Here is a 17,077-nt window from a genome sequence, read left to right on the forward strand (position 1 = left end):
ATTGTCTGTACAGAGAGATACCATAAAACTATGGCAGCATAGGTATTCCCTGTACTAAGCACAATTCAGCAGGAACAGTCCCTATGTTTGCTCATAGTCTGTACAGAGAGATCTCATAAAACTATGGCAGCATAGGTATTCCCCTGTACTAAGCACAATTCAGCAGGAACAGTCCCCTAAGTTTACTCATAGTCTGTACAGAGAGATCCCATAAATCTATGGCAGCATAGGTATTCCCCTGTACTAAGCACAATTCAGCAGGAACAGTCCCTAAGTTTGCTCATTGTCTGTACAGAGAGATACCATAAAACTATGGCAGCATAGGTATTCCCTGTACTAAGCACAATTCAGCAGGAACAGTCCCTATGTTTGCTCATAGTCTGTACAGAGAGATCCCATAAAACTATGGCAGCATAGGTATTCCCCTGTACTAAGCACAATTCAGCAGGAACAGTCCCTAAGTTTGCTCATTGTCTGTACAGAGAGATACCATAAAACTATGGCAGCATAGGTATTCCCCTGTACTAAGCACAATTCAGCAGGAACAGTCCCTATGTTTGCTCATAGTCTGTACAGAGAGATCCCATAAAACTATGGCAGCATAGGTATTCCCTGTACTAAGCACAATTCAGCAGGAACAGTCCCTAAGTTTGCTCATAGTCTGTACAGAGAGATCCCATACAACTATGGCAGCATAGGTATTCCCCTGTACTAAGCACAATTCAGTAGGAACAGTCCCTATGTTTGCTCATAGTCTGTACAGAGAGATCCCATAAAACTATGGCAGCATAGGTATTCCCCTGTACTAAGCACAATTCAGTAGGAACAGTCCCTATGTTTGCTCATAGTCTGTACAGAGAGATCCCATAAAACTATGGCAGCATAGGTATTCCCTGTACTAAGCACAATTCAGCAGGAACAGTCCCTAAGTTTGCTCATAGTCTGTACAGAGAGATCCCATAAAACTATGGCAGCATAGGTATTCCCTGTACTAAGCACAATTCAGCAGGAACAGTCCCTAAGTTTGCTCATAGTCTGTACAGAGAGATCCCATAAAACTATGGCAGCATAGGTATTCCCTGTACTAAGCACAATTCAGCAGGAACAGTCCCTAAGTTTGCTCATTGTCTGTACAGAGAGATACCATAAAACTATGGCAGCATAGGTATTCCCTGTACTAAGCACAATTCAGCAGGAACAGTCCCTAAGTTTGCTCATTGTCTGTACAGAGAGATACCATAAAACTATGGCAGCATAGGTATTCCCTGTACTAAGCACAATTCAGCAGGAACAGTCCCTAAGTTTGCTCATAGTCTGTACAGAGAGATCCCATAAAACTATGGCAGGATAGGTATTCCCTGTACTAAGCACAATTCAGCAGGAGCAGCCCCCTAAGTTTGCCCTGAAGAGCAAGTGAGCAGCCAGTGATACTGTAGGGCAGTGATCCCCAACCAGTAGCTCGTGAGTAACATGTTGCTCTCCAACCCCTTGGATGTTGCTCCCAGTGGCCTCAAAGCAGGTGCTTATTTTTGAATTCCAGGCTTGGAGGCAAGTTTTATTGCATTAAAACCAGGTGTACTGCCAAACAGAGCCTCAATGTAGGTTGACAATCCACATAGGGGCTACTAAATGACCAATCACAGAACTTATTTAGCACCCCAAGAACATTTTTCATGCTAGTGTTGCTCCCCAACTCCTTTTACTAATGAATGTTGCTCACGGGTTGTAAAGGTTGGGGATCCCTGCTGTAGGGAAAGCCTCTGATCTCTATGAGTCCAGTCACATAGCCAAAGGCCATTAACTCTTTTGAGGGGAAGTTGTGACTCCTGCAGAGGTAAATCATCTTGTAGGAATGTGTTTAGGGAAAGGAGAGGGGACGTGGGTGCTAATGAGGGGTGCCACGCAGGATGCACAGGACCAAACAGTGCAGTGATTAGCTGTGCCTGGGCTTCAGAAGTCTCATTTTGTGATGGTCCGTTTCATGAGATCACACAGGCCTATAGATGAAACACGAGACAAGAGGGTGATTGTGCTGAAGCGATGAAAGGTCTGCAGATTAATAGCAGCAGTCTGTCTCCTCATGGGTTAAATGGGTAAAGAGCAGAAAAACAAATCCAGTGGGTCACAAAGCCCATCTGGGTCAGGGGGTTCTGTTTAAATCTCATTACGGACTGCAAAGGGTAAATAATCACGTCTTACACCGGCCAACAGCTGCAACTCACACATCTGGCTGAGATCCCCACCAACATGTGGCCCCTAAATACCTCCCACCTCTGTGCTAGGGGCCCCTTTCTCCCCTAATAATGCAAATACCAGCATCACATATGATTGGTGGGATCCTTGGCCTGTGTTCATCCTCAGGCAGCGAATGAGCCCGGTGTAGTCATTGCCTAAGAGAAGCAATATGGCAACTCCTGCCGGGGGTGTTTATGTTTGTAAAGCCAATTAAAAACTGAATTTGATTTCAGGCTGACTTTCCCTTTAATAGCCGGGGGGCTCAGTGGGGAGAATGTGCCCATAAGGAGCAGCAGTAAAACAAAATAAATAAATAAATGTGTGTGTCTTGTTTAACCCCGTCATGCCCGGAAAAGAGACAGTTCACTATTATGTTAACTTTTAGTATGTTATAGAATAACCAATGCTAAGCACCATTTCAATTGGTCTTCATTATTTATTTTTAATCATTTTTTAATTATTTGGCGTCTTCTTCCGACTCTTACCAGCTTTCAAATGGGGGTCACTGACCCCTTCTAAGGCTTCTTAAAGGCTACAAATGTATTGTTATTGCTACTTTTTATTACTCCTCTTGCTATTCAGGTCTCTCCTATTCATATTCCAGCCTATTATTCAAATCAGTGCATGGTTGCTAGGGGGATTTGGACCCTAGCAACCAGATTGATGAATTGGGGAGAGCTGCTGAATGAAAAGCTAAATAAGTCGAAAACCACAAATAATAAAAAACGAAAACCAATTGCAAATTGTCTCAGAATATCACTCTCTACATCATACTAACAATTCATTTAAAGGTGAACAACCTATTTAAATCAACAAAGAAGGATGCAGAGATGAGAAGCACAGAGTAGGGTTCCTATGTACTGCACTACTGACTCCCGTGGGCGACATTCCCATACTCCTTGCAGCAGGGAGCTGTCAGGCCGATGGAAGCCAAAATACAGCTGCAGATTGTTCTTCTAGGAAACAGCATGTTATCATCACCCAGGGCCCTTGAGATTTGATTAGAATTAAAGCAGGGTATTTTGTAAAACCATCAGGGTGCTAGGGTCACTGACCCCTAACACTAGTGGCTTGGTGACTTTGTCAGCATGGGGAAACATAATGCAGTGCACACCTCACTTCCTAATACCGTACAAATACCATGAGACTGGAAAAAAGGGGAACTTAAACCAGCTCCCTGCGGGATCTTTGCTCATTTTCCTGCACAGGTCAGTGCCATAAAGAGATTTTATGATGAGAAGGAAAGCCGGGTTTTTATGGGTGCGAATGGAGAAACGATACCCTGGCCATTAAATTTTTCCGAGAGCTATGGGAAAGTAGGGAAAGGTGCAGCAGTCGCACACAGAGGTGCAGGCGTGACTGAACCCTCCATCACTTAATCCACACATAATAAAAACAATATGGCTGCAACCCCCGGGGCTCCCCCGCTGTGCAGTGGCACGGCCCGTCTCGCAGTTCAGTTTATGGGCAGATGCCAATGTCACCCGATAAAAACTGATGGCAGACAAGAAACATTTGGCCGAGGGAAACGCTGCCAATTCCTCTGGTTTTATTACAGCAAATAAGGTGGGATTTACTCAGAGCACCCGGGGGGGGGGGGATCATATGTTAGAGCAAGGGGCCTTCACTATATAAAATAATAATAAGTCTCTATTAGCAGGGCCACCATATTGGCTGGGATTCAATGTCCGTCTCTCTGCATTTATGTAAATGGGAAATAAACCGGAGTAACTAAATGATGATTTGATACCGTTGTACTCTAAGGCTAGTGGCACATGGGGCTCTTTGCCCGAGGCTGACCATAAATGTGTCCCAATGTCTTAGAGAGTTACAATAATAATAACGATTCCCAGGGTGTGTTTCCCCTTCGGTTGCACCGTGTGCTGAAAGTAGAGACAGTCCTAGACATAAACTTGTTCTGCTTGATAGAGACAGACTCTAAACATCTCACATGGTTCTAACAAGACACCCCCGGGGGTCCCACGCACAGACTAAACAGTGAGGTGGGAAAAGAGAAAGTGGCTAAGTAGAACTCACAGGGGGGGACAGCAGTTCAGCACCAGGCATGTCCTTGTGTACTCACCACTCCACCCCATGGGCAGCTGCTGCCCCCCACCTTATAGACTTATAGATGAGTGAATAGACCCCCCCCACCTTATAAACGAGTGAATAGACCCCCCCACCTTATAGGCTGCTAAACTCCATATTGGGGAAAGAAGGTATATGTCACCATCGGAAAGTATGAGATCTACGGAATACACAACACAAACGAATAATTCACAGTTAAAGGGGAACTAAAGCCTGAAAATGGTTTTATATACTTTACTTATTCTAGCAGAGTCAGATAGAGAGAGAGAGAGAGAGAGCGCAAGAGGGGGCAGATATTTATACATATAAAAATACATAGAAATATTATAAATATTCCACCTGGAATTCTGTAAGTACCTTCTCCAGGTCCACAGGAGCACCTCAAACTCTACCTGTCGGGCTGAGCTGGGCACATTTCCCCTAATGTTTGCCATACAGTAGAGGGCACTCACATACTGGCCACATCTACACAACAGCAGCCCCATGAGCTTCCACCATAAAGCCTGGCTGAACAACCAGACCCAGGGCAAACCATGCGCCCTGAAACAACTCATCAGCACCCTGAAATAACAACTCATCAGCACCCTGAAATAACAACTCATCAGCACCCTGAAATAACAACTCATCAGCACCCTGAAATAACAACTCATCAGCACCCTGAAATAACAACTCATCAGCACCCTGAAATAACAACTCATCAGCACCCTGAAATAACAACTCATCAGCACCCTGAAATAACAACTCATCAGCACCCTGAAATAACAACTCATCAGCAGCCTGCCCTCCCAAGACTCCGACCAACTGACAAAAGGCCAAATAACACAAAATAAACAAAGACAAAGAGCAATACGTCTGTGACTGGAAGAACGAAATATCAAATTCCCAGATCCCTATCACTAAGGAGAGAGAACAGACTGGTCCCAAATCTGGAAAGGCAACAGAACCCCAAAGACAGACAGATCATGAGTCTGTACAGACTGAGTGGCCACAACTTAGAGATTGAACTGGGACAGCACAGACAGACCTACAGACCCAGAGAGAACAGACTGTGCCAGAGATGTGACCAGGAGGCAGTGGAGGATGAGGCCCACTTCTTGCTACAGTGCCCCAAATACTCAACACTGAGGGACCCCCATTTCCATAGATTCTCCCGTCACAGCCCGGACTTCACATTCATAAAAGAAGAGAGGAAACTCCACTTCCTACTGGGAGAAGAGACACTGACAGTAACAATAGCTGCACAATATGTAAGAGACTGTCATAGACTGAGAGAGACTGGACTTTCCCCTATTCCCATAAACTGCCCCACCTAACCCCACCCATTTCACTACCTGCCTTGGCAATGCTTCATGTATTAGAAGACAGGGAATAGTTTTGGTGAACGGTCAGCTCCCCAGGGGACGACTGATGTCTGATCATTGCCATAAATCAGGAAGAAGAGTTTGTGGTTGGCTGGAGAGCCCTAAACTCACAAAATATGGAATTCCAATGAACTCCCCCCCCCCTGCATTTTGGAGGGGAGAAGCCTGCTAAGCTTTGGTTTTGCAATGACCCAACAAGGCAGAGCTGGTCTCTCATTAAGCGACCGGTGGTAAAAGCAGACAAATGTACAATAAACTGATTAGAGATTTGCTGGAACAACTCTGGTTCTTATGAGCAAGGCTGAGTGAGGTGAGAGCAGCCTCCTTATAGGAGACATAAAAAACACTAATTTTGTAGGCAATTATAAGTAATATATGATGTTGCTTTTACACTGTGCTAATAATTATTATCTTTAAAAATTGCCCCTTTATTGGAGCTCCCTATAGATGTTCTCTGGTCCCTGTATGTGTTTCACACGAGGGGGGGGTGTCCTAACGGTCCCTGACAGAAGCACAGTAGGAGGGGGACAGCCAATCACAGCCCTGCAGCCGCACAAGCACAGACAGGCTTCAGTTTCCTATCAGGTCCTGCTAGCTGCTGATTGGTTCCTGTCCTACAGTGCAGTGAGCTGAGCAGCAAGTGGAAGAGAAGGGAGGGATTAGGGTTTTTGCAGAAATATTCAATAAATCAGCCGGAAACACTAATTTTTTAAGCACAATTCTTCTATATCTAAATGAGAATAACGTACTGGTACATTCTTATTTTTTACACAATATGTCTCCTTTAATAAATATGGCCGACAGGACCGTGCAATGCCAACAACACGATCAGCGTCAACCTTATCCGCACAGAATGGAACTTGCACCATAAGAGCTGACAATCCTGCCATCTGGAGAGTCCATCTGTACTGTGTCAGCATGCAGCATTTATATGGGAAGGACTGCTCCAAATAAAAACCCCACTCCAACCATATGTGTCCAAAAAGGGAGGGGGTGCTTGCTTTTTTTTTTTTGTACTCAATTCACATGACATGAAATATTCAACATTCCAAGAAAATTCTAGCGTGAATCCTGCCAGATTGTGTCCATCAAGGATGGCTGTTTTTCTTATGTTTCATATAAAAATATAAACAGCAACTCCTGGCATCCATTGCAAGCTGGAGGTCTGTGTATTGAGCAGCCATACCCCGCAGCGTAGTGTGAAATCTACTCTGCCTGTGACGTCACAGAGAACTGGGCACTTGATTAAGGTCACCCTTGGTTTCAAAATTAAATTGTCAGCTTCACAGACCAGTAATTCAGTGTGCGTGGGAAATGTTGCCTTGTTATTAGTGTTCTGGTTCCATCTAGTGGCACATTCAGGAACAGCAGCTTGTTTCAATCACTTCCACCAAGTCACACTAAATGCATCCAGTGACCCCTCTATATAAGTCTGCGTTTCAATTACAGAAGGAAAATAAGAAAACTCCTCACCTTTCTTCTCTTTCAGGAGGGAGGGAAGACGTAAATGAATCCTCGTCTCTGCTCCAATCACCTATAAAAGAAGTGATGTTTTGTTTATGTACATGAAATATAAAATATAAAAGAGAGGGCTAGGAAGTAGTCTTGTGTGGCAGTGGCAGCCCATCAAGGAGGTGCATTTGTGCAGTAATCCCTGTCCTGCAGGTGGTGCAATTTCCCTATCGCGGGGCTGTAAGAGAGGCTGCTGGGAAAGAACGAGGCCTGAATAGAGAGTAAGTGGAGGCAGCGTGGGTTGACTAGTGGGAAGAGAGACAAGCCTTGCTGAGGATCCTGCACATAAGCTTAGGAGAAGCCTTTCATTTGAACTTCACTACAGTAGGGGAACTGGAGCTGCTCCCAGTGGCTGGAGCTCATAGGGACAGACGACTCCCAATATCAGAGCCAAATACTGAGCAGGAAAATCCCATTCGATCCAATCAGCCAGTCTCGTCCCTTGTATGGGCAGTTTCATTGGGCAGAAGTTTAACCCTGCTCTGCCCAACAGCCACTTAGAAACACACAGCCTGGGCATCACTGACCCCCACAATGTACATATGACCCCGAAGTACAACAATTAACCCCTGCAGTGCCTCACAGACTAGACAGACAGGTGAATTAACCCCTGCAGTGCCTCACAGACTAGACAGACAGGTGAATTAACCCCTGCAGTGCCTCACAGACTAGACAGACAGGTGAATTAACCCCTGCAGTGCCTCACAGACTAGACAGACAGGTGAATTAACCCCTGCAGTGCCTCACAGACTAGACAGACAGGTGAATTAACCCCTGCAGTGCCTCACAGACTAGACAGACAGGTGAATTAACCCCTGCAGTGCCTCACAGACTAGAGATACAGGTAAATTAACCCGTGCAGTGCCTCACAGACTAGAGATACAGGTAAATTAACCAGTGCAGTGCCTTACAGACTAGAGATAAAGGTAAATTAACCCATACAGTGCCTCACAGACTAGAGATACAGGTGAATTAACCAGTGCAGTGCCTTACAGACTAGAGATACAGGTGAATTAACCCGTGCAGTGCCTCACAGACTAGAGATACAGGTGAATTAACCCATGCAGTGCCTCACAGACTAGAGATACAGATGAATTAACCAGTGCAGTGCCTCACAGACTAGAGATACAGGTGAATTAACCCGTGCAGTGCCTGAGAGCCGGTACAGGACAGTAGTGAGAGTGGGTCGGCAGCAGAGAGAGAACACAGAGCTGTAATGAGGGAACGTGAGGTAAAACCGTGTCGCTGCGGTACCTCAGTCAGTGAAAGGCGTCCCCTGTAATATGTGGCGGCAGGACTGAGACATAGAACCTTCCCATGCCCTCGGGGTCCCTCACCTGTCCGACCGGGAAAAAGCAGGAGGTTCGCCTCTCCAACGCGCCGTCTTTCCTCACACACCTCGTTCCTATCTCTTCCGCCCGGAACCTTCCTCACCTCACCACTAGTGCCGGCAGGACGGTTTAACAGGACGGACCCGCTGCCACAATACGGAAGCGCTGTTTGCCGCCCAGCCGCTTGGTGGTTCCCAAGGTGACGCCGAGTCACGTGACCTACTTCTCTTGAAAACGCGGAAGCCGCCGAGGCGTTGGCATGGTAACCGTGGTGATGGGAGTTCCATGATCCTTCTCAGTACTGACCAGGAAGGGCACTGAACCCAAGTCCTTTCTGTATGTGCTCCTGCTCCTCGTCACGTATAGTTACCCTGTGCTTTCAATGATTAACCCACCTACCTCATCATTTTGTTTCCTCAAGTCATTTTGCTGATAAAGGGTAACTGGCCCTGCCATCTTCTCTCTGGGACTGTTGCTCTGGAATCCCTGCCATAAAGCAATAAAGTCCTGCTGTTATTTACCAGAAAGGAAGTGCAGGTGGGGCACATGAGTAACAGGAAAATCAGTCCCCCATGCAAGTACAGGAAGTGTCCAACACTGACTTGTAATCTCACCTAGTGTAACCTTTGTGTTTGAGTTCAGAGAGAAGGAGCCAACAATGGAGTGTAATTCACAAACACTGAATAAAAAGCACTGACAATAAATACAGACCTTCCTATATTCTTGCCCTTTTTTCCTAATAATAACATTGGCATCAAGCTTCATTTCTACCGGCCAGGCCTAGTGGCAACTCTACTCTGTAATATCCAGTGTCACGATCGCCGCCCGGAGCAGGACCAGGAGCTCCGGGCGGCGCAGCTATTCCTTCCGACGCCGCTCCCAAAATGGCGGCGCCCATGGCCGCCACGTGGGTAGCGGCGCCGGCGCAGAGATGCCTGCGCGCAAGTGCGCAGGCGCGAAAACGTCACAACGGCGCGACGGACGCAGGTGCAGCGCGTCGGTCGCAGACGTGCTGACGCCGACGCAAGGGCGTCAAGATGGCGCCCGAAAATAGGATCTTGTTCCTGATTAGATTCCTGGGTTCCCTGTTGCTGTTATTCCTGTGTATTCGATTGATTGATCTCTTGTTGTTGACCCCCTGCCTGGACTTTGGACTCTGTTTATATTCTGCCTGCCTTTTGACCTGTTGCCTGAACTTTATTACCCCTTCTGCTGAATCCCTGGATACCACGATCCTGATCCCTCCTGAGGGGCTTCCTCCTATATCCGGACAACTCCCCAGAGGGAACTCCCGGTTCCCTGACATTATTTTCGGGCCATGGATTCCTCTGAGGAAGCTCAGCCAGATTTCGGCAGGGCCTTTCGGGGCCTGCATTCCCGCATGGAGGCGTATGAAGCCCGGCAGAATTACGTGGGACACACGCTGGAGGCGATCTTGGAAAAGCTCTCCTTGTTGACACCAGCGACCCCCCTGCCGGCACCTCCTCCAAAAGCGGCTGCTGCCAAGGCTACCCAGCCCCCCACCTCTGGTCCACATATTCCTGCTCCGCCTCTCTACGATGGCGATCCTCAAGCCTGTCGAGGATTCGTGAATCAGTGCCAGATTCGATTTGCCCTACACCCCACTGAATTTGACTCTGAACGTGCCAAGGTGGGGTTTGTGATTACTCGTCTGGCAGGGAAAGCTCTCGAGTGGGCATCTCCACACTGGGAGAAGCAGTCCCCACTGATGGATGACGCGGAAGCATTCCTCAAAGAATTTCGGATCGTTTTCGATGCTCCCGGCCGGGTGACATCCGCTGCTTCCCGTCTGTTCCAAATCCGCCAAGGGAGTCGCAGTGTAGCGGAGTATGCTATTGAATTCCGTACACTTGCTGCTGAGACTCGTTGGAACAACGACGCATACCATACTGCATTTTATAATGGTCTCTCCCTCCGCATCAAAGATGACCTGGTCTCCCGGGAATTACCCACGCAAGTTGAGGACCTTATCGGATTGGCTGTTAAGGTGGACACTCTTCTGAGAGAGCATCAAACCCTGAGAGATCGTGTCAGGAAGTTTCAACCCACGTTGGCACCCCGCTTCCAGAGGCCTCTCCTGCAGGCTCCTGTCACCCCGCCTGCCCAAGCATCCATTTCTCTCCAGGAGGAACCCATGCAAGTGGGAAGAACTCGCCTCACTGAACAAGAGAGACTCCGCAGACGGACGTCAGGCCTGTGTCTGTATTGTGGCGGACATTCCCACTTCGCTAATGCCTGTCCTGCAAAGGCTAAGAGTTTTGTACCCCGAGGTATGTCTATGGTAACTCATGTAGGGGGCACGACTCAAAAGTCTCGAGATTGGTCTCAGGGGAAGACCCAAGGAAACTCACACAGGTTTCTCCTTCCCTTCCAGATTCGTCTGACTGATAAGACCATCTTCGGGAATGCTTTCCTCGATTCCGGAGCTGGGGGTAACTTCATGGACGCTCTCTTTGCTAAGTACATGGGAATCCCCCTATTTCCTTTGCCTTCTCCCATGAGGATTTTCGCCATAGATGATAAACCCCTGGAGTCTGTACTCACGATGACCACTGGCGAACTACTTGTGCAGGTTGGGACCCTGCATAAAGAGAGACTTTCGTTTCTTATCATCTCTTGTCCCGATGTTCCTGTTGTTTTGGGTCTCCCCTGGCTGCGCCTGCACAATCCCACCATAGACTGGTCCACAGGGCAGGTTTCTCGTTGGAGCCCATTCTGCTTACAGCATTGCCTTCCTGCTAAACCCCTCAAGAAGGTAACTATCTCCTCAACCGAGTTAAAGTCTCTTCCCTCCTGTTATAAGGAATTCTCCGATGTGTTCTGTAAAAAGTCTGCGGAATTCCTTCCTCCACATCGCTCCTACGACTGTCCTGTCGAACTCCTGCCAGGAGCCATGCCCCCCAGAGGCCGCACTTACCCTCTTTCTCCTGCTGAGACTACCGCAATGAAGGAATACATCCAAGAAAATCTCCAGCGGGGGTTTATCCGCCCTTCTACCTCTCCTGCAGGGGCTGGGTTCTTCTTCGTGGAGAAGAAGGACGGAGGTCTTCGGCCATGTATAGATTACCGGGGCCTGAATAAAATCACTGTAAAAAACAGGTACCCTCTGCCCTTGATCGTAGAGCTCTTCGTCCAGCTGAAGGGGGCGAAGATATTCTCTAAGTTGGATCTCCGGGGGGCGTACAACCTCATTCGCATCCGTGAGGGTGATGAATGGAAGACGGCTTTCAACACTCGTGACGGGCACTATGAATATCTCGTTATGCCCTTCGGCCTTTGCAATGCCCCTGCCGTCTTCCAGGAGTTTGTTAACGATGTGTTCCGGGATCTCCTAGGAAGGTTCGTAGTCGTGTACCTGGACGACATCCTGATCTTTTCTAAAGACCTAGAAAGCCATCGCTCCCAGGTGAAGGAGGTACTCTCTCGTCTGAGGAAGAACTCTCTCTTCGCCAAGTTGGAGAAGTGCGTCTTCGAAGTGTCCAAGATCCCCTTCCTAGGATACATTATCTCTCCTGAGGGATTTGAGATGGATCCCGTGAAAGTGTCTGCCATCCAGGAGTGGCCTATCCCGCTGAGTACCAAGGCAATCCAGAGATTTATCGGATTTGCTAACTATTATCGGCAGTTCATCCGGGGGTTCTCTTCCCGCATTGCACCTATCCTGGCCCTCATTCGGAAAGGGGGTAAACCCAGCTTGTGGCCTCCATCTGCCATTGAAGCTTTTCAGTCATTGAAAGAGGCCTTCACGTCCGCTTCTGTCCTCCGACACCCCAATCCTGAACTACCCTTCTGCATCGAAGTTGATGCTTCTGAAGTCGGAGCTGGAGCCATCTTGTCCCAGAGACACCCCGCTGATGGGAAGTTGCATCCCTGTGCTTATTTTTCCAAGAAGTTCTCGTCCGCAGAGCAGAACTACGATGTCGGGAACCGAGAACTCTTGGCTGTCAAACTTGCCCTTGAAGAGTGGCGTCACCTCCTGGAGGGTTCTCTGATTCCTGTTCAGATCTACACCGATCATAAGAATCTCGAGTTCATCCAGTCCCTCAAGAGGCTAAACCCCAGACAAGCAAGGTGGGCTCTCTTCTTCTCTCGATTTAATTTTATCTTGTCTTATCGCCCAGGCTCCAAGAATCTGAAGGCCGATGCCTTGTCTCGTAGCTTCACTCCGGTGGACCGCTCTCCTGAGAGACAAGAGCCAATCATTCCTCCAATCAAGATTATTGCCTCCCTGTATCCACAGTTTGCCGACCAAATCCTGGCTGGTCAGTCTTCTGCTCCTTCTGATACACCCATTGGAATGGCATTTGTTCCTCCTGAGCTGCGTCTGCCTATCCTGCAACAGACCCATTGCTCCAGGCAAGCCGGACATCCTGGCCCAGCTAAGACTCTTGAACTCTTACGACGCCTGGTTTGGTGGCCTGATATCCGCAAAGATGTGAAGGACTTCGTTGCTGCTTGTAATGTTTGTGCCACGTCTAAGTCAAGCCACTCTCGCCCCAGTGGGTTACTACAGCCTTTGCCGGTTCCTTCCCGTCCCTGGACCCACCTGTCCATGGACTTCATTGTCGAACTTCCTCCCTCTTGTGGGAACACTGTGATCTGGGTTGTCATTGATCGATTCTCCAAAATGGCCCATTTCATCCCTTTGAAGAAGTTGCCCTCTGCGGTGGAGTTGTCCCAGTTATTTATCCAGTACATCTTCCGCCTGCATGGTTTCCCGGTGGAGATCGTCTCCGATAGAGGCACCCAGTTTACTGCCAAATTCTGGCGTTCCCTATGCAAGAACCTGGGAATTGTTCTTCAGTTTTCTTCTGCATACCATCCGCAGACGAATGGGGCAGCTGAACGTGTCAACCAAGCCCTGGAACAGTTCCTGAGGAACCACGTATCCCTCTGCCAGGATGACTGGTCAGATCTCCTCCCATGGGCGGAATTCGCTCATAATAATGCTTGTCATTCCTCTACAGGAAGATCTCCGTTCATGTCGGTGTATGGGCAGCATCCTCAAGCTTTTCCCCAAGACTTTGTACTATCTGACGTCCCGGCTGCTGACGATTCCGCAGCCCATATGTCTGCTATTTGGGCTGCTACCAAGTTGAACCTAGAGAAGAGCGCTCTTGTTCATAAGACTTTCGCGGATCGTCGTCGAAGATCCTCTCCTCCCTACAAGGTGGGTGATAATGTCTGGCTCTCTTCCAGGAATATCCGGTTGAAGATACCATCTCCCAAGTTGGGTCCAAAATTCGTGGGTCCATTTCCCATCTTGGAGATAATCAACCCTGTGGCTGTCAGACTTCAGCTTCCACCAGAGATGAGAATCCCCAACGTGTTCCACGTGTCTCTGGTGAAACCCGCCATCACCAACCGGTTCTCTGGCGGTCAATCTCCTCCTCCTGCCATCTCTGTGGAGGGTCAACTCGAGTACGAGGTGGACAAAATCTTAGACTCCAGGATCTCCAGAGGGTCCCTTCAGTACCTCATTCAGTGGAGGGGCTTTGGTCCTGAAGAATGCTCCTGGGAAGGACACCGTGATGTTCACGCTCCTCGTCTGGTGAGGGATTTTCACGCCAAGTTTCCCCAGAAGCCTTGTCCTGGTGGTCCTGAGGCCCCCCGTGAGGGGGGGGTACTGTCACGATCGCCGCCCGGAGCAGGACCAGGAGCTCCGGGCGGCGCAGCTATTCCTTCCGACGCCGCTCCCAAAATGGCGGCGCCCATGCCCGGTTCCCTGACATCCAGTGATTGAACTCAAGTCACACGTGATTTCTGACCATAAAGCTGCCCTATATATTTATCTTTATTCCCTATTAATAACATTGGGATCACTGACCTTCCTATATATTTATCTTTATTCCCTATTAATAACATTGGGATCACTGGCCTTCCTATATATTTATCTTTATTCCCTATTAATAACATTGGGATCACTGACCTTCCTATATATTTATCTTTATTCCCTATTAATAACATTGGCATCACTGACCTTCCTATATATTTATCTTTATTCCCTATTAATAACATTGGGATCACTGACCTTCCTATATATTTATCTGTATTCCCTATTAATAACATTGGGATCACTGACCTTCCTATATATTTATCTTTATTCCCTATTAATAACATTGGGATCAGCCATAATTTTTACCGTCTAGGCCTGTAAAATACCGGCCGGCTGGCAACCCTAAAGGTAACCCAAATCATGGTAGAAAGAAATGGAAGGTTTGGGGCACACACTGGAGACCACATGCAGATCAGACCAAGTACTATTTGTTAAAAAATAGAAAAACCTTTGTTAAACAATCATGTCAAACCTTACACATTTCATGTCTGTCTGACGCTTATCATAGACTAAACATGTGCAGCACAATACCTGTATTTAAAGAACTCAATACCAATAGGAAAAAAACATGGAGGGAAAACTGACAATTCCAAAGCATGGATTGAAAGGAACCATGTACCTAATAAAAATGGTAATTATACAAACCACAATAAAACGACATAAAGACAACTGACACGATAAAAAAACAAACAGTCTAGATGTTTATACATTAAAGAGATTGTTGAAAAGACTATTCAAAAACAGATATGATATGTGTATATTCAGTCGTGTGTAGAAAAGAAGCAGTCCCATGCATACATAATGTGAGTATCTCATAATTCTCATGGTAGATAAACATATAGAAAAAAGTGCCAATAGATAAAATAGAAGAGATTTTATTTTACATTTTTATCCTTCGCCGTATGCTGTGATCATTGAATGATGTCTCCCCTTGCTGCGGGTTCGGGGAGCTGCACCCGGACCAATCAATAGGAGCGGTGAGTGACCAACGTTATTAAAATAGACAGAGTGGAGGGTTTGTGGCATGAGTTTGTTAAAATCCGCTTATTCATTGAATTGTTGGACAATTGACAGGAGTGTGGCTGGAGCACCTAAGATTTCCTCTGGCTCTAAATTACCTATAGTGCAAAGTAAAAAGTGTTTGGACACATTAGTGATCTTTGTTCCAGAAACAAGTCATGGTGTCAAACTGAATCCAACTTTGGTAAAGTGGACGTGGTTGGTTCTAGTGAGCCTTCATTTGGGCTGAACTTATGCAAACAGGGTCGGACTGGGCCGGTGGGACACCGGGAAAAAACCTGCTGGGCTTCCGACTCTTGTGGGCCAGAGCTGCACCCAGATCTGTGGCTTTCACCTCCTTTTGTTGGGCGGTCGAGGCGCAGGGGGTCCCCTCCGGACCTCCCCTGCATGACGATGCAGCAAGGGGGGGTCCGGAGGAAGGCCCTGGGAAAGCAGCCCTGGTGGGCCGCGGGCCCCCCTGTCCGACCCTGCATGCAAACCACAATCTTTCTCGCCTGTTTGGCATGAAGTATTTCTGTTTTTTTTTGAGGAAACGCTTTCCCAAACTGAACTCTGCCTTCTAGGAATAACAGATGCCATCAGGTCCGGACTGAGAATTTAAATAGGCCCTGCCATTTCAAGTACACAGAGGCCCAATCAGCCCACACAGAGGCCCAAACAGCCCTCACCAGCCCACTAAATACTGACTTTCTATGGGACCTTATAGCAGCCCCTCTGGCATTTGTCAGAACCCACAGATTGCCAGTCCGGGCCTGGATGCCATACAACTTCAGCCACACTACTTACAGTTACTGTACAAGCTAAAAAAAAGCAATTTTAATGCATTTGAAATCCATTCTCCCCCTGCCATAGATGCTCCCACGTGGCCGGGTGCTCTGTCCGCAGCATCCCGAATGCCAATATACGTCAAAGGACGGCACTTGTGCTCAATAATTATTAGTCGTGCACTAAATCCAGGATTTGGTTCGGGACTTGGCCAGGATTGTTTAGCACGATTCAACTGACTCCAAGTGCCTGGCCGAACCGAATCCAAAAAAATCACTTGACTGTTCGACGAACAAAAAAGGAAGTCAAACCTTTTTTAACCAGTTGCAGCGCACGTAGATCTCCTTCCTCCTTGTTTCCCTACTTTATATATTTAAATTTGGGTTCGGATTCATTTCGGTAGTCGGCCAAATCTTTCACAAAGGATTCGGCCGAATCTTAAAATAGTGGATTTGGTGCATCCCTAAAGATTATTTTTACAAGGATGTATATGTCCCATACAAAATGTAATGATCGGCAACTTCAAAAGGGGAGTGTGTAAAACAGGTTCTATTCCTTCTGTGTATTTATTCATAGAACTAGAGCAAGCTTCCAGTTCATACAAATGATTGGAAATGGCTGATTTTTGTTTACCAAGTTACCGCTCGGTAAACATGATCCAGACGTATTAAGTGTACCTCTATGTCTGGAATTCTGAGAGATATTCAAGAACTTGAAGATGTAACTTGCTTTCTATGATTTTACCAGACAGGTTTTTCAAAGCTTAGGCCATTCTTACCCTCCAGCTGATGTATATTTAGGCGTTGCTGGTTTTACATGTGCATTGTACTGTACAACTTGCCTTTTTCTGCGTAGTAAAAATAGTCTTGCAGAGAGTACTTACCCCACACAATCTTTCTTATTGATCT

General features: G+C 47.3%; 1 protein-coding gene across 2 annotated transcripts in view; it reads right to left on the reverse strand.

The window, feature by feature from the left end:
* Positions 1 to 8,721, reverse strand: part of exd3.L (exonuclease mut-7 homolog) — a 96,258-nt gene extending 87,537 nt beyond the window's left edge. Inside the window, exons 1-2 of one of the 2 annotated variants that reach the window (XM_018229408.2) lie at positions 8,451 to 8,721; positions 7,158 to 7,218 (exon numbers count right to left, since the gene is read on the reverse strand). The gene's annotated coding sequence lies outside the window, so the exon portion shown is untranslated. The remainder of the gene's footprint in view (positions 1 to 7,157; positions 7,219 to 8,450) is intronic. The other variant, XM_018229407.2, reaches the window with a different exon arrangement.
* Positions 8,722 to 17,077: the final 8,356 nt, after the last annotated feature.

Source organism: Xenopus laevis, chromosome 8L (assembly GCF_017654675.1).
Source record: "Xenopus laevis strain J_2021 chromosome 8L, Xenopus_laevis_v10.1, whole genome shotgun sequence".
Lineage (NCBI taxonomy): Eukaryota > Metazoa > Chordata > Amphibia > Anura > Pipidae > Xenopus > Xenopus laevis.